This window comes from Neovison vison, chromosome X (genome assembly GCF_020171115.1).
Source record: "Neovison vison isolate M4711 chromosome X, ASM_NN_V1, whole genome shotgun sequence".
NCBI classification, from domain to species: domain Eukaryota; kingdom Metazoa; phylum Chordata; class Mammalia; order Carnivora; family Mustelidae; genus Neogale; species Neogale vison.
The window spans coordinates 122,661,196-122,676,906 of record NC_058105.1 but is presented as its reverse complement, the minus strand read 5'-3'; the positions used below and the strand labels follow the sequence as shown (position 1 = coordinate 122,676,906).

General features: G+C 43.3%; 1 protein-coding gene across 4 annotated transcripts in view; it reads left to right on the top strand.

Annotated features, from left to right (window-relative positions):
- The window catches only part of FRMPD4 (FERM and PDZ domain containing 4), a 556,687-nt gene that overhangs the window by 490,487 nt on the left and 50,489 nt on the right, over nt 1-15,711 (top strand). The gene's annotated exons all lie outside the window — the stretch shown is intronic.

Genomic DNA, 15,711 nt, shown 5'->3' with positions numbered 1-15,711 from the left:
CCGTCTTCTGAAAACAGTGCTCACAGAGCGGTAGTTTCCTACCTATTTTATATTTCCTACTAATCCCTTACCATTGTTTCCATCATGTTATGATTCATTCAGACCTTGTTGGATTTTATTTCAAACTGTTTTTCTATGCATGTTATTTTGTATTATGCAATGGGTAATTTTGAAAACTCGCTATTTAACTCAGTTTTTTATATTCTCCTTTTCTTACCTCCTCATCACCCTGTGGGGCTTTTTTCCTATTTCACCTAGCTGAATATCGGTGTTCCTTGGACATTACTGAAACTCAAGGGAAAAAATAGTGTAAAAGACAAAAATCGGTTCATATTTTTAAGATTGTTACATACGCTTTGACTTGCATCCTTCTGAGTTGTCTTTGGCTATAGACATGCTTCCATATGGTGGCAGGAATAAAAAATCCAGGATGATTACAAATGGAAATTACCAGCCACACCCTCTGTTCTTAATGGCCTTGAAAGTGGAAAAGGGCAGTTCTGCTGAAACTCTATCTCTTACTATATTGGGGATGCACTGAAAAATGATCTGAACCACGCTCTTAGGTTCTGTAGGGAGGAAGTTGTTTCACTACTTACGTTTGTTTGCTGTTTGTTTTTAACCCCCGCAGATATCTGCTTTTGAAAAGTAATCTTCATAGGATTCTTCATGTAGTAATTAGATACCTTTGAGAGTGAAACACTTTCTTTTTACATATCATCAGTCCAAATGTAGATCACAAACCCTATTAATACAAAGCAGAAAGGTCTCAGAATTCAGTTGCAGGGTTAGTGCAGTGAAGTTCACGTTCAAAGCAGTTATTTCCCAATAGACAGGAAAACAAGATTTCTCTCTGTCTTGCCATAGATTAATTTATAAATAGTTTTCTTTGGTTGATGCTAAATTCAGACGTGGCAGGCGCACTTCAAAAGTTAGTGTAAATCCCACGACCTCTTGCCATCAGTGAAATATGATCATGGTTGACTGAAAATCTGTCAACTTTTAGAAGGGATTAGGGCACTGCTAGGTTTTCTGAGATCTGGGACGTTGTTTCAGGATAGCCATTTGTGCTTTGTACCTGTGCTTCCTTAACCCTGATTTCTCCTCCTAGCAGGAAGGTAGAGTCTGTCTTGCAGCTTTTTCCAAGTACTCTCTGTATGTGCCATCTGAGAATTACAGCTTCTCCTTCGGGCTCACCTCTCTTCCTTGCCAACATTAAAAATAGTATTTCTCTCCTTACATGTGCCCCCTGTTCACTGACAGGCATGTGAAAATTACCAACTGGAACAAGAGTTCAGAGACTACCACTGCCTTGTTAATATTCAAGCACAAGTTCAACCCCCATAGAGCTCCACGTGGTTATAGCTCCAATTCATGTAGATTGGGAGTTAGTGGCTATGGTCCTTAACCCCTAGGCACACCTGCAAAGTCCCAGCTACTTCTGGCATTGGAACAACCTTATCCACACATTCCGTTCCATGAACTCCAACAGTGCCTTTCACCTTTTCATTCTTGGATACCACTCACATTGTGAGGCCTCTGAACTCAAGTTTCCTCTAAATCGTCCTTATAGATCCCTTCCTCGTCACCCTTTCTGCCTCTTTAAGTCATCATTCCCCTTCACCTGGAACATGGCAAGAGCTTCATCCCTGAGTCACCTTCTCCCCATGCCCCTGACATTTGCTTGCACTGTGGGCCAAGTGAACCTTTAGAAAAATAAAGCTGAATGTCTATGTTGACTAACTGGAATTTAAACAACAAGTTAAAAAAAAAAAGTTGATTATATCATTCCCCAGCTTAAAGAAGCCATCTCGTGGTCACTGTCTTCTGAGATAAGGTACACACTGCTTACATCAATTCAAGACGCACTGTCATTAGACCCACACTCCTGCTCAGCCTTGTATCCTTTCTGTGCTCTCATATGGCAGAGCACGTTTCCAGCAGCCCCCACATGTACTGACACTGTTTCTTTTGGACTTGTTATCCCAACTGCCTGAAATTTCCTTTTTTTTTTCCCCTTGCTCATCTGATAAACTCTTCCTCCATCCCTAAAGACCAGGTGAAGCATCTATTTCTTTGTGAATGCCTCCCTGAGTGTAACCTTCCTCACAGGTACTGGGGAATGAATTGACCCCTCCCCCTTCATGCCGGTATATGTTCCCATATACTCTCCTACATGGCACTTTTGTTACGGTTATATTGATCTGTGAGTCTGGACCGTGGGCTTCTTGAGGACCGGAGAACTCTTAAGTTCATCATATCCCTGTTGCCTAGCATGCTTCCAGGTACATAAATGTTTACTGAATGAATGAATGAATGAATATCCGAATGAATGAGATCCAGATTTGGCTGGGTGGTTTTGGGAACCTTTATCCTTGCATCTGGCTTCCTTCTGAAAACATTAATGCATTTCTTCTAGATTCTAATAGTGGCAACAAGTGTTCCCTGGCTTTCCTTGTTGTATGACACCCATTAAAAACCCAAGTTGCACCAATACATTTTAATGTGCACCTGTAACTCCATTTGTTTTCTGACACACGTGATAATTTCTGCCAGCTACTTCTCATTGAGTAATGATTCAGCTACTGACGGGTGGTTCTCATCAGGACTCTTTGCCTCAACTGGGTCTCCCTCACCTGTTCCCGGTCTTCTTTTCCAGCCTTTTCTCTCTCAAGAGCAACTTACTCATCTTGTGTCCTAGTTACGCTTGAAAATGCACTATTCCCTAACCAGCCACAAAGCATTCCTGCCTATGGAACTGTTTTCACTGGGGCGTGTGGGTGGCTCAGCCCATTAAGCGTCCGGACTCTTGATTTTCCTTGGGTTGTGATCGCAGGGTCGTAAAATCAAGCCCCACATCGGGTTCTTCGCTGAGAGTGGAGCTTGCTTAAGATCCTTCCTTTGGGGCGCCTGGGTGGCTCAGTTGGTTAAGCAACTGCCTTCGACTCGGGTCATAATCCTGGAGTCCCGGGATCGAGTCCCACATCAGGCTCCCTGCTCGGCAGGGAGTCTGCTTCTCCCTCTGACCCTCCCCCCTCTCATGCTCTCTCTCTCATTCTCAATCTCTCAAATAAATAAATGAAATCTTTAAAAAAAAAATCCTTCCTTTGCCCCTCCACCCCTCGGCGTTATAGCCACCAAACCCTGCCCTGCTAGGTGAAGCGTGCCCATCCAGCAGAACATGAGCCTTTCCACACCACAGTGTAGTCAACTACAAAATGGAGAACTCGATCCTTAATTGTCACTAGCATTGTGGAAATATAGAGAACTGCTATGGGAACATGCTTTGGGGCCTATACACAACATGTATCTTTATTAGGCAGCTGTCCTGGGTAAAACTTTGGGATGCGGGCGCGCTGAATGTGGATAATGACTACCATGGACAGAGGCAAAGAATACTGCGGGGCGTGGCCCTCATGGGATTACTGGCTCCCCTTCTCAGGAGCAGCACTGCCTTGGACAAGATGCTTAGCCTTCGCAGAGAGCCTGTTTTCTGGCGTGGGGGCAGAAATAATGAAAAACACCTTGCAGAATTATTTTAAATGTAGGAGATGATGAGGGTCAGGCAGCTTGAGGCAGGCCTGGTGCAGTCGGTGTTGAATAATTAACAGAAGCTGACAGAGCTGTGATGTCTTGAAGTCGGCTGCTTTGCAGTGTTCCCTGTCATCTCCTACATGGACCATACCAGCAGGGACACACACCCCAGGCAAGACGCAGTGTTATGGGGACTAGGCGAGGCCTGAGAAAGTGTTTGTCACACCCAAGAGGCTAAGTCCCATCCTAGGAGGCTGCCGACCGGGACGAGTGTCAGGTTCCTGCTTTAGAAACCTACCTGGCCAATCAACACCCTCCCAGCTTTCTCCAAGTCACAGGTGAGAACGAATCTCGAGCCTCCTGTCACCTCCTGCAGGACTTCTCAGAACCTCAGGGATGGTGAGCTGAGATAGAAGCTCAAAGACCGTGCAGCCTGCCTGGTCAGGGAAGAGCGATTTTTATGTTGCCGTGAAATGAGCAACTCCGTCATTGGGCTACACACTCTCCTCTGTATCTTCTAGAATGTTCTCCCTCTGGGCTCTGGAGAGAAGCATTAATGATAATGAAAACAATCGTCGTTGAAATGGCAACAACAAAGACATATGGGTCAGGGCCATGTGCAATACCTCTCTCATACCTTATCCGTACTTAATCCTGCCACTCGTGACCCAGATTCTGCCCCGGGGGTGAGCCTGTGACTGGGTTTGTAGTGAGGACCTTCCTCCAGCAGGACAGCAAGAGTGGGTAAGCTTTGATAAATGAGGATTTTTTTTTCCAACATCTGGCACCTGGGTTCAGAGTATTTTCATCTTCAGAGCCTCTGTATCTTCATCTCTAAATGGAAAATAGTAATGCTTAATTCCTAATTTACTTGAAGGGAATACATGGGAAATATTGAGTATGAAGTGCTTTGCACTGTCCCTAGCATGCAGTAGGTGTGAAATAAATGCTCACTTGTACCAGTACTTGGTCTCAGAATGTTGCCTGTTGGCCCCACATAGATCCTGACCATCTCTCATTCCTATCTACACTAGAAACTTGTGTGCAGTAGCCTTTTCATAAAACCAGTCCACACCATGTGACTCCAGGTAGTGAAGCAACCCGTTTCTCTCTTTCCCCAATTTGTTCCCTCTTTCCGTTAAGGAGAGTCCATCTTTCCTCCCATCTGCCCCTTCTGAGCTGTCTCTGAATGTTGAAAGGTTGCCATGGACAGCAATAGATTTGAAGACAGATGAGGTAATCTGGGAAGACTTAGAGGGAGTGATTCTTGGAGTGTGGTCTGAGGAAAGAGGTTAGGGTGTTATTTGTAGTCAGAGAAGACATTTCAGGCAGTTTTAGATAAAAGATGTTGAACCAAACAGATTGCTTAATGTTGGGAACTGGAAGAGTAAGCGGCACTGTGGGAGAAAGCCATGGACTTGGAGATTCCTTCCAGTTTCTGCATCTTCGAGATGAGAACACAAATGGCCAGAGGCATAAGGGGCTCGCTGAGGCCCACTGCCACCCAGCTAGGGCATCCCCTGGCTCAATGTCCAAGTTCCAGATGATTCCATAGAATGGCAACCGCTGGTGAGCAAGGATGACTTTGTGTTTAGGTCACTGATGTATCCATATAGCCCAGAAGAGTCTTTGATGTATAGTAGGGGCTTGTCAAACACTTGTTCCATGAATTCCAGTGATTTTTAAAGTTGAAATGTTAAGTGGAGAGCTGTAAGGGATGTCCTCTCCTGGCAGGCAGAGATTAAGAATCCTACTTGCAATAAAATGCAGTTGGAAATCATTATAGTGTTTTGCGAAGGGAAGTGGTATGATCAACATATTAGCTCAGGAAGATGGTTCAGATTGCTTCCAAATAGACCAGAGAGAAAGGAGACAGGAGGCATTCCACTTCTTGATAGAGAAGTGATTTTTTTCCAAGTGTGCTGATGAAGTGAATGAACCTGAAGGCCAAGCCATGTGTTGGCTGTCTGAAAGCCGGGTCTTATTATCATCTCACCTGACGGCGTCAAATACATCCGTGGAGTCCAAGATTAGAATTTAATTTCTCTCACTACAAATTGCAACATGCTGACTTTCAGCCCGGCCTTCCAGAATGTTCCATTTAAAACAAGAATTGCTCTTACTGGCCTTTGCATGCACCTGCCCTAGAGCCTAGAGCATGGAGTGTCCGTGTCTGCCCTGGGGACCGGGCAATTACTGTCACCTGCGGAAGACACTCCTGGTGCATGCTAAAACACAGAAGCACAATGTTGGAAGTGAAGGCAATAGCCGTGTCAACAAGATGGACAGGATCCTTTTAGCAAAATGACCATAAAATCTATGATTTTACTTTACTTCTGGGCAAGGGTGGGGTAGGGGGATGGAATCCGCAGACACTCTGTATCCTCCATAGCCGCATGCCTAAATAGATGAAGTTTATTAATGCAAACGCAATGGCCAAGAAGTACTTCTCTCTATCACTTGCTTCTCTGAAATATTTTTTCTCCCCTTCCTCCCTCAATCCCCATTCTCATCCACCCACTAGGATCTTTTTTTTTTTTGGCAGTCTTCAAGGAAAAATAATGAAAAGAAAAAGAAATGGAATTTACATAATACCTTTCTGCCAAGATACTAAAAGCACTTCAACCATCTATAATTTGTCCTCCTCCCAACAATCCCCTGAACAGGCCTGTTATTATTATTACTGTTATTATTTCCATTTTGTGGGCACATCGCTCGCTGCTGAGACTTTGGGCCAACAACACCTCATTTCTTGAACAATGTTCGTCCCTCGGCTTATGTATAAAAAAGGCTTCTACTGCCACCTCCCATTTGCCATTGTGCCACATATTCCATTACAGTCTCTGGCCTTCTGTTTAATTTTATCGTTTAAAAATATATTAAATCCCTGTATTGTGAGCGCACTGCAGGGCTGGTGAACAGAAGGTGCTGTAAGCCCTGAAAGAGGGCAGAGTCACACAGAAAATTCCTCTGAACTAAGACAGAAAGGGAAAGCAACTGTCAGGGCAAATTGATTTGAATTGCATAACAATGTGATTTATTTTTTAATTTTTTTTTTTAAAGAATCCACTCGGGATGCGAACTGTTCTTTCCAACAGCTTCAGCTTAGCCGATGACACTACCTGTCTCCTTCTGATCTCTCCCAGTCTTTCAGGCTCCAAATTTGTATTGGCTTCCAATTTTTTAATGTTTCCGGCTCCCTGAATTTTGCTTGTCATTTTGTACGCTCCACGACAGCATTGCCTCCATGGGAATGACCCTGAAAATGGCATGAGCCACTTCCAAATGGTCTCTTTTAATGGTCCCAACCATCAGTCCCTTCCTTGGCCAGCAACCTAATTTATTTTTACCATGGAGAGATTTTATTCAGCAGACCAGATGTTGACTCTAACATTTTCCCCCTCTTTCTTCACCTCATACTCATATTCAGCATTCCATCAAATTCCCATTCTTCTCTTTATAGAACATTAGCCCTACTGTTGGCTTAGGGGCCATATTGCTCATAACAGATAACCACAAGGTCTCAGTGGCTTGTGACAACACACGTTTTCTTTTTCATGACGGCGGTAATATCACATAGCATTAAATTTGCCATTTTCACCACTTTGACAGGTACAACTCAGAGACATTAATTACACTCAGAGTGTTGTACAGCCATCACTGCTGACTGTTTCCAAATAATTGTGCATCACCCCAAACAGAAACTCCGTACCCGTTCAGCAAAGCATCTCCATCCCCCGTTCCTCCTAGTCCCCCAGTAAACTTTAATCTACCTTCTGGCTCTATGACTTGGCCTCGTCCAGAGATTTCATAGGTGGGCTCTTACTATGTTTGTCCTTTTGTGTCTAGAAATGAGCATTTCTTTCTCATGCATCTGAAAACTGGTTGGGGTGGTTCTGCTGATCTTGGCCGAGCTCTCCCAGAAGCTACAGGTAAGGGGCTGGTCCTCTACACAGGGACTTCATCCTCCTTGGGCCAGGGAGCTGGCTAGAGTACAGTCAAGTGTGGACAAGTGAGAACACCCAAGGCCTCCAAAAATGTGGGCTGTGGTCTGGTGCACTGTCACTCCTTTCCCTCTTCCATTGGCTACAGCAACTCATGGCCAAACCCAAAGCCTCAGGTCAGGAAAGTAAATGTCACTGTGACCTTTCCGAGCCTCATTTTCTTATCAATAAAAATGGGATAATACTTTTTCCAATCTTGTAGAGTGTTGTGACTATTACCACAATTCTCTACATTTGCCATGTTAAAAAGCAAACAATATTATTGTTGTTCTTAAAATGTAAAGAGTAGAAAAGCGACCTAATCCACCAAAACTTTACTTTTTTACAAATTATTTTTTAAAGATTTTATTTATTTGACAGACATCACAAGTAGGCAGAGAGAGTGGGGGAGGCAGGCTTCCTGCTGAGCAGAGAGCCTGATTCAGGGCTCGATCCCAGGACCCTGGGATCATGACCTGAGCTGAAGGCAGACACTTAAAAGATGTAGCCACCCAAGTGCCCCATCGTTCCTTGTTTTAAAGCATACTTTTTTGCTATTCATACAGCTAACCCTGCTTTTGACAGTTGTTACAAAATACAAAAATACAAAATACAAAAAATACAAAATACCCACTGAGCCACCCAGGCACCCTCCAATTATTTTTTTAAACCTTTTTGTTGAGGAGTGGAAGTTAAAGTTAGAAGAGGATGCTGGACAGCTTCATGGAAATTCAGAATGAGATTTAGAATTGCACACTAAGGCCAATTGGAATTTGATGAACCAATCACAGTCTTTCTCTCCACTGGTTTTCTTATTTGCTTTCAGCAGTAGAACCCTTTCTTCAATAGACAACTAACTCACAGTCCAATGGGTAAAGCCCTGGAGAGTCTCTGGTTGAAACTGTGCAACAGGGGACGCCTAGGTGGCTCAGTTGCTTAAGCGTCTGCCTTTGGTTCAGGTCATGATCCCTGGTCCTGGGATGGAGCCTGCTTCTCCCTCTCGCTCTTCCCCTTTCCCTGCCAGTGTGATCCCTCTCTCTCAAATAAATAATAAAAACTCTTAAAAATTGGGGTGCCTCGATGGCTCAGTGGGTTAAAGCCTCTGCCTTCAGCTCAGATCATGATCCCAGGGTCCTGGGATCGATCCCCACATTGGGCTCTCTGCTGAGCAGGGAGCCTGCTTCCTCCTCTCTCTCTGTCTGCCTCTCTGCCTACTTGTGATCTCTGTCAAGTAAATAAATAAAATCTTTAAAAAAACTCTTAAAAATTAATTTTAAAAAAGGAGAAAATGAACAGCATGTCCAAGACTCTTCCTACTGGCCTGTGTCCTTGTCTCAGAAGGGTTGCATGGAGCACAGCTGGAAATCTGTGGGCTTACCAATAATTTTGATACAGTTTGCGGTATTTAGTTGGGATGAGTTGAATATTGTACACTCATACCTTTTTGCACCCCTCTCTAAGACGACGGAGCCTTAACTGTGTATGAGTAAGTTTAAGACATTCTTGGAGCTTAGTCAGACACCAAGAAGAGTAAAAGAACAAGGTCAAGGAAAGCTAGTAGAGTTCGTCATATTAAAGAGGAATCCACGTCACAGGACCATGAAGGAATGGCATAGTCAAATAAAACACCGTCTTTACCTGAACACCTGCATGCGCCGTGACCTATCAGCCCCACTCCTAGGTACCTGCCAAACAGAGCTGTGTACGCTCATTCACCAAAAGACGTTTTTGAGAATAATAATAGCAGTCCCAGCTTGCAGCTCCAGTTTGAAAACCATCCACATGTCCATCAGTTAGTAAACCCCCCTGGGGTATTAGAAGTCAAGATAAGGAACAGGGTACCTGGGTGGTGCAGTCAGTTAAGTGTTGGACTCTTGGTTTAGGGTCAGGTTGTGTTCTCAAGGTCATGAGACAGAGCCTCGCAGCAGGCTCTGTGCTGGGCGTGGACCTTGTTTAAGATTCTCTCCCTCTCTCCCTCTGCCCCTTCCTGCTCTATCCTCTCTTTCTCTTAAAAAAAAAAAAATACAGGGTGCCTGGGTGGCTCAGTGGGTTAAGCCACTGCCTTCGGCTCAGGTCATGATCTCAGGATCCTGGGATCGAGTCCCGCATCGGGCTCTCTGCTCAGCAGGGAGCCTGTTCCCTCTCTCTCTCTGCCTGCCTCTCCATCTACTTGTGATTTCTCTCTGTCAAATAAATAATTAAAATCTTAAAAAAAAAATACAAAGGAAGGAAGGAACGAAGGTAAGGAGGGAGGAAGGAAGAACAGAAAGAGAGAAAGAATAGAAGAATGAACTCAGGGTAGTGACTGCATTAGCCCAAGGTCTCTGGGTCTGGGCACTACTGACAGCTTGGGCTGAAAATTCTTTGTCTTCTGAGACATGAGTGCCCTGTGGGACACTGAGCAGTGGCCCTATCCTCTACCTACTAGATGCCAGTAGTTTCCCCGTTGTTGTGATAACCATAAATGTCTCCAGTCATTGCCAAATGCCCTCTGTGGGGCAGAATCATTCCCCGTTGAGAACCATCGGTGTATCTCAAATGCTGGGCACTACGAGATACTCAGTAAATACCTATTAAAGGATTGAATGAGGTGAGAGCTATTTAGTATCACACGTGTGTGTGAAACAATTTAATTTTTATCTCAAGGGCTCCTGCTGTCCTTTACGAATCTTAAATCTAAGTACCGGTTTCATCCATTAGTTAAAGGTAAGTGGCTCAAAGGCGAAAGACAACATTCATTCAACTGAAAATAAATTAAATAGACAAAAAATTTAGGTCAGGCCAAAAACAAATATCACATGCAAATAAAACACTCTTGACAGCGGTTTCCACATTCTGAGCACCTAACCTGAAATTTCACTGCACCGGTTTAAAAAGTACAATAAAATAAAGTGCTTCAAATTAGCTGATTTCATTTAAATGTTAATTTTGATAATCACTGCATCATTTATGTGATTTTAACCTAATGACCTAATATTCTCCACAAAGAAAAGCCCAGCCTAAGCCTTAAATACATTCATTAAAATGTGAATTAGATTTTGCAAAGAACTGTGGCTTCTCCCTAGGTTTGTATTTATAGTCCTTGGCTGTATATAAGTATTTAATTCTAAACCTAAAATTACAATGTACTTTAATCCTTGCTCTGCAAAGTTCAAATATCTACCCAACAATGTGCCAGTGGTGCCCGCAAAACTCTTCTTTGTAGTGAAATACTTTTAGTCCACGACTCAGAATTTATTAGTTCTTTTTCCTCCACCCTGGTCTCCAAAGTGTGTAATTGTTGTACTTGGGTTCTACTCACTTCCAGCATTTAGAGCATCCTTGTCGCCATTTCCACCTCAGTGTATAGGACTGACATTTTGTATTTAAATGTGAGTCTGTGTCACGGTATTCTGGGGAGCCATTAAATTGGACACTGTCTTTTCTTTGAGAAGGGAGATATGTTCTGTTTCGAGATCATTTGACCCCTTTGATGACTGCCTTTTAAAAACATCGGTTTTCTTCTTTTTTAAAGATATTTATTTATTTATTTATTGAGTGTGAGTGAGAAAGTGCATGCGTGAGAAAGGGGGGGCGGGGGTGGGACGGAGCAGAGAGAGAGAATCCCAAGCTGACTCTGTACTGAGTGCAGAGGCCAATGTGGGGCTCCGTCTCACAACCCCTGAGGTCATGACCTGAGCTGAAACCGAGAGTCGGGCACCTAACAGGCTGAGCCACCCAGGTGCCCCTAAAAACATAGTTTTCAAAGTCTTTATGGACAGATGACGGTCCAGTTTTCTATTGCTGCATAACAAATTTAAGGACTTAATTAAGGGCTTAATAAAATAATAAAATAATTCCTTATCTGTCATGACTCTGTTCTGGACTCATCCACAGAATTCTAGCTGGTATCTTTCATGTGGCCAACCAGAGCTGTAACCACATACAGGCTCGTTTGGGCTGGACATCCCAGGTGGCCCCTTCATTCCTGCATTGTTGCCTGGACCTGGGCAGCCGACACAGGTGCGCTGGCCAAGCAGGTCCCCCTCTCTCCACAGTGCTACTCCGCATGGCCAGCCTTCTCACAACACGGTGGTCTCAGGGTTGTTGGCCTTCTCACCTGGTGGCTGGCTTCTCCATGAGCATTCTAAGATAGCCACGGAATGGGTCTCTGCAAGGCTTCCTCCAATTCTTCTAACCAAGGCCTGGGAGTCATGCAGTGTCCCTTCCACTCTATTTCTGTTTGTCAAAAGTAAGTCATGGAAGTAGCCCAGATTCAAGGGGAGGAGACTACACAAGGTCTAGACACCAAAAGCTGTGGTTCATTGAGGTCCGTCTCTGGGGCCTCTGTAGCTCAGATGGGAAAAGATGAACAGTTCAATCATCCGGTTTTTCAGTGTTTAACCTACTGCTTAATAAGGATCTTGTCTTAAATTCTCTTCATTTTCCCCATTGGCCACCAACCTGGTGGGGTCTTTTTGCTCAATAGTATAACTCCTATGTCAAGGGTAAAATGGTCCTGGGAGAGACACTGTGGAATTAGTAGCAGCCAAGCCGGTGCTCCCGGACAAGTGAATTCTTTGATCCTTCTCTTCTATCTTTGTTGCCCTGATGACTATGGTGGCTTCATTATGTACATTTTCTTTGCCAGCATCCCCTGACCATAACTGAGAAATGACAAATAATCCCTTTCTTTGCAGTTATCGAAGTAAAGACACGGTTCAGCAACAATGCATAGAGCATTAATGTTTCCTAATGTCTGTGACAGATCACACTTAGCCTTAATGTGTTGATCTGGTTTGAATGCTTAGTCATTTGCTAGCAGTTTCCATTCTCTTCCAGCTTCAGTACATGTTAGGAATCGATACAATGGATAATTAGTGTCTCTCTCCAGAGTGTTGGAAAGGTCAACTAGATGAAGCATTAAACTGCCAATCTAAGTAGTCCTATGGCAACTTTTCTAAAAGTGAAGGGCAGCATTATTTCCTTCAGCTTTGCCAGCAATTGACTAGGTGGACCATGTTATGGCTGGTTCTCAGATCATAAAAATCTTAATGTTCTTTTCACATCTCCGGGTTCAGATAGAAAGAAGAAATAGAAAGGAAGCCACTGGGATACCAAAATCCTAGGATTGCAGAAAGGCTCTTCTGAGTGAAGAGTCGCTGGAGAAATGCTGTTGTAATCATTTCTGATTTCCTTCATCAGCGGCTGTCCACCAGCAGAGAGTTTAAGGGCTGAGGTGCACACATGAGCTTTCAGAAAAAAAGTGTTTTGCTAATCTCGCCAAAGAACGCTGAAGTGCAAGAAGAAAGAATCTGATGTGTGTGTGAATTTACCTTAGATGTGAGAGTTCCAGTGCCCTTTCTCTGTGCCTCAGCGCCTTTCCTTTCAATTAAAAATACTGCATATCCGTCCCTCGCATCATGTTAAAATGTCATGTTACAGTTTACCAAATCATTTCATATGTAGCCTTAAATTTCCTCTTTATTTTGCCTTCCCATAGCCAAAACTGTCAGCCCTCATGGATTGATTCTTTACTTCATTTTTGAAGTCTAAAACTTTATAGTTAGTTAACTTGTTTGGACTTTTTTTTTTTGCAGGACTCTTGAATTTTGACATAAGGTATCTTGCTATATATTTTAGTTATTTGGGCTTGGTTTTGTTTCATTTTCCCCATCTCTGAGGAAATCCCAGTGTTCTTCAGAGCTCTGTTACATCAGTCTCAATTTCCGAGTTGATCAAGGGATATATTTCTTTGGTGCAGAAGGAAATATACAATAGGGCATGCCAACATTACTACATATGGCGACACTAAATTCGTGTAAATATGAAATGAGAAAGGCAGTTGAGGAAAGGTGCCAAGCTATGCTGCTCTAAAAAAAAGACCACATCAGCTTTAGCTGCATTGTTGGAAAAGATTTTCATGCTGAAAGCCTCATTAGAATCCTAGCTGTCCCTCAGGTCACTTTGCTTGCTGCAGCAGAAATCCCAGCCAGTGAAATTTACAAATGGGATGTGTTGCCAAAGCGTGACCTGCGACCACTGATGCCAGATGTCCCAGACGGGTTTCAAGGGATCCCATCAAAAACGGATAAGACGCTTTTGTGGAAGAATCAAAGGCAAATTTGGTAAGAGCAGTTTAGATAGGGCAGACTCTATTTTCCACCACAGGTCAGCGCTGTGATTCAGGGATTTAAATGATGTTTTTAACAAACTCAACTATTTCAAAACTATTGGTACTGCCCTTTGAAGCTATTCTTTAAAAGTAGAAGATTCACTTGGAATTTATTATGAAATAATACTTCTCTACACATGCCCCTAACTGTATTTTTTAACATTCCTAGCTGTTTCAGACCTCCATAAAAGGAAGCTATCTGCTTTACTGGAATGTGACATCTTCCATTCTCCAGTCTAATCTTTCTGTTGAAGCGATTTTAAAATGGCTTAGATTTCCCCAGCCACCAGCCAGGATCTTGGGGTTAGGAATTCTAAAAGATCTAAAACATTATGAAGTTAATTGTCTGGCAGGTTTTAATGAAATAATTATAGGTGAGAAAAACATAAAAAAGCACATTTCCAGTCTGGATGACAAATAACATACTGTAATATTTTATTTCAATTTAAATAACTTCATCTTTCATTAATCAGTAAAGTTAAAAAACCAAGCTCGGTTGTGTTTCAGGCACTTTACAGAGAGTTACTTCGAGCACAAAAACTTCTTAAGATTTTATTTATTTGCAAGAGAGTGAGAAAGAGCACAAGGTGGGTGGGTAGAGGGAGGGGGAGAAGTAGGCTCCCGCTGTGCAGGGAGCCCAATGCAGGACTTGATCCCAGGACTCAGGGATCATGACCTGAGCTGAACACAGATGCTTAACCAATTAGCTACCCAGGCACTCCAGGCACAAAATCTTTAAATGCCGTCAATGTAATAGACGTATTTTGAAAAATGTTTCCCGTTTTTTAAATTAACTGAGTGTACCGAACAATGCTTTTTTGCTGATATTTCTTACCATGAAAACAAAAAATCTCATGTGAGGTGAATTCATGGGCAGAGACCACTTTTGGATACTTACAGTTACTTGGTTTTGAATCTTTCTGTTAGTGTGGCAGACAGAATCCAACATGGGCCCAATAATCTTCGCTTCTGGATATGCATAGTTTTGTGCATTCCACTCTCTTTTAGTATGGGTGGGGTCTTTGATGTGCTTCTCCCCAATAGAATATGGGAAAGGTGATGGGATGTCACTTCTGTGATTATATTATACAACATTGTAACTTCCATCTTGCCAGCAAACTCTCCTTTGTTGGTTTTGCTGAAGCAAGTTACCATGTCGCAAGGAACGAAGGGTGACCTCTAGCTGACTGCAAGCAAGGAACAGAGATCCTTGGTCCAATATCTCAAAAAAGAATTTAATCCTACCCCAAACCACAGAAGTGTGCTTGGAAGTGGGTCCCTCCCAATTGAGATTTCGGATGAGACCTCAGCCCTGGGCAACACTTTGATGACAGTCTCGTGAGAAAAAAAAATTGTTTTTAAAGATTTTATTTATTTATTTGAGAAAGCAAGAGTGAGCAAATGGGAGCGGGGAAGTAGGGGTGAGGGAGAAGCAGACTTCCCATTGTGCAGGGAGCCCGGTACAGGGCTTGATCCCAGGACCCTGAGATCATGACCTGAACCAAAGGCAGATGCTTAACCAACTGAGCCACCCAGCCAGCCACCAAAAATGTGCACAACCTAATCCCTAGAGCCTGTGACTGTACCTGTGATTCCATTAAGAACGGGGGGATTGTCCTGGATTATCCCGGTGGACCCAATGTAATCAGAAGGGTCTTTATAACTGAAAGAAGGCAAGAGAGTCAGAGAAAAACTGGAAGGTGCTATGCAGCTGGGTTTGAAGATGGAAGAAGGGGCCATGAGTCAAGGAATACAGGAAGGCTCTAGAAGCTAGGAAGTTTCCCAGAATGAGTGCAGCCCAGCTGACACCTTGACTTTAGCCCAGTGAGGCCCATTTCAGACTTTGGGCCTCCATTCTTTATAAGGTAATGAATTTGTGTTGTTTTAAGCCACTAAGTTCGTGTTTATTTATCACAGCAGCGATACAGAGCTAATCCCATTTCTGTGGTTATTTGCTTAGCGTCTGAGATGCTTAACGAGTTGCATCTCCAGGCATTTGTCTGCTCCTAACAGACTGCACCAGAGCTGGGAATATCTGCT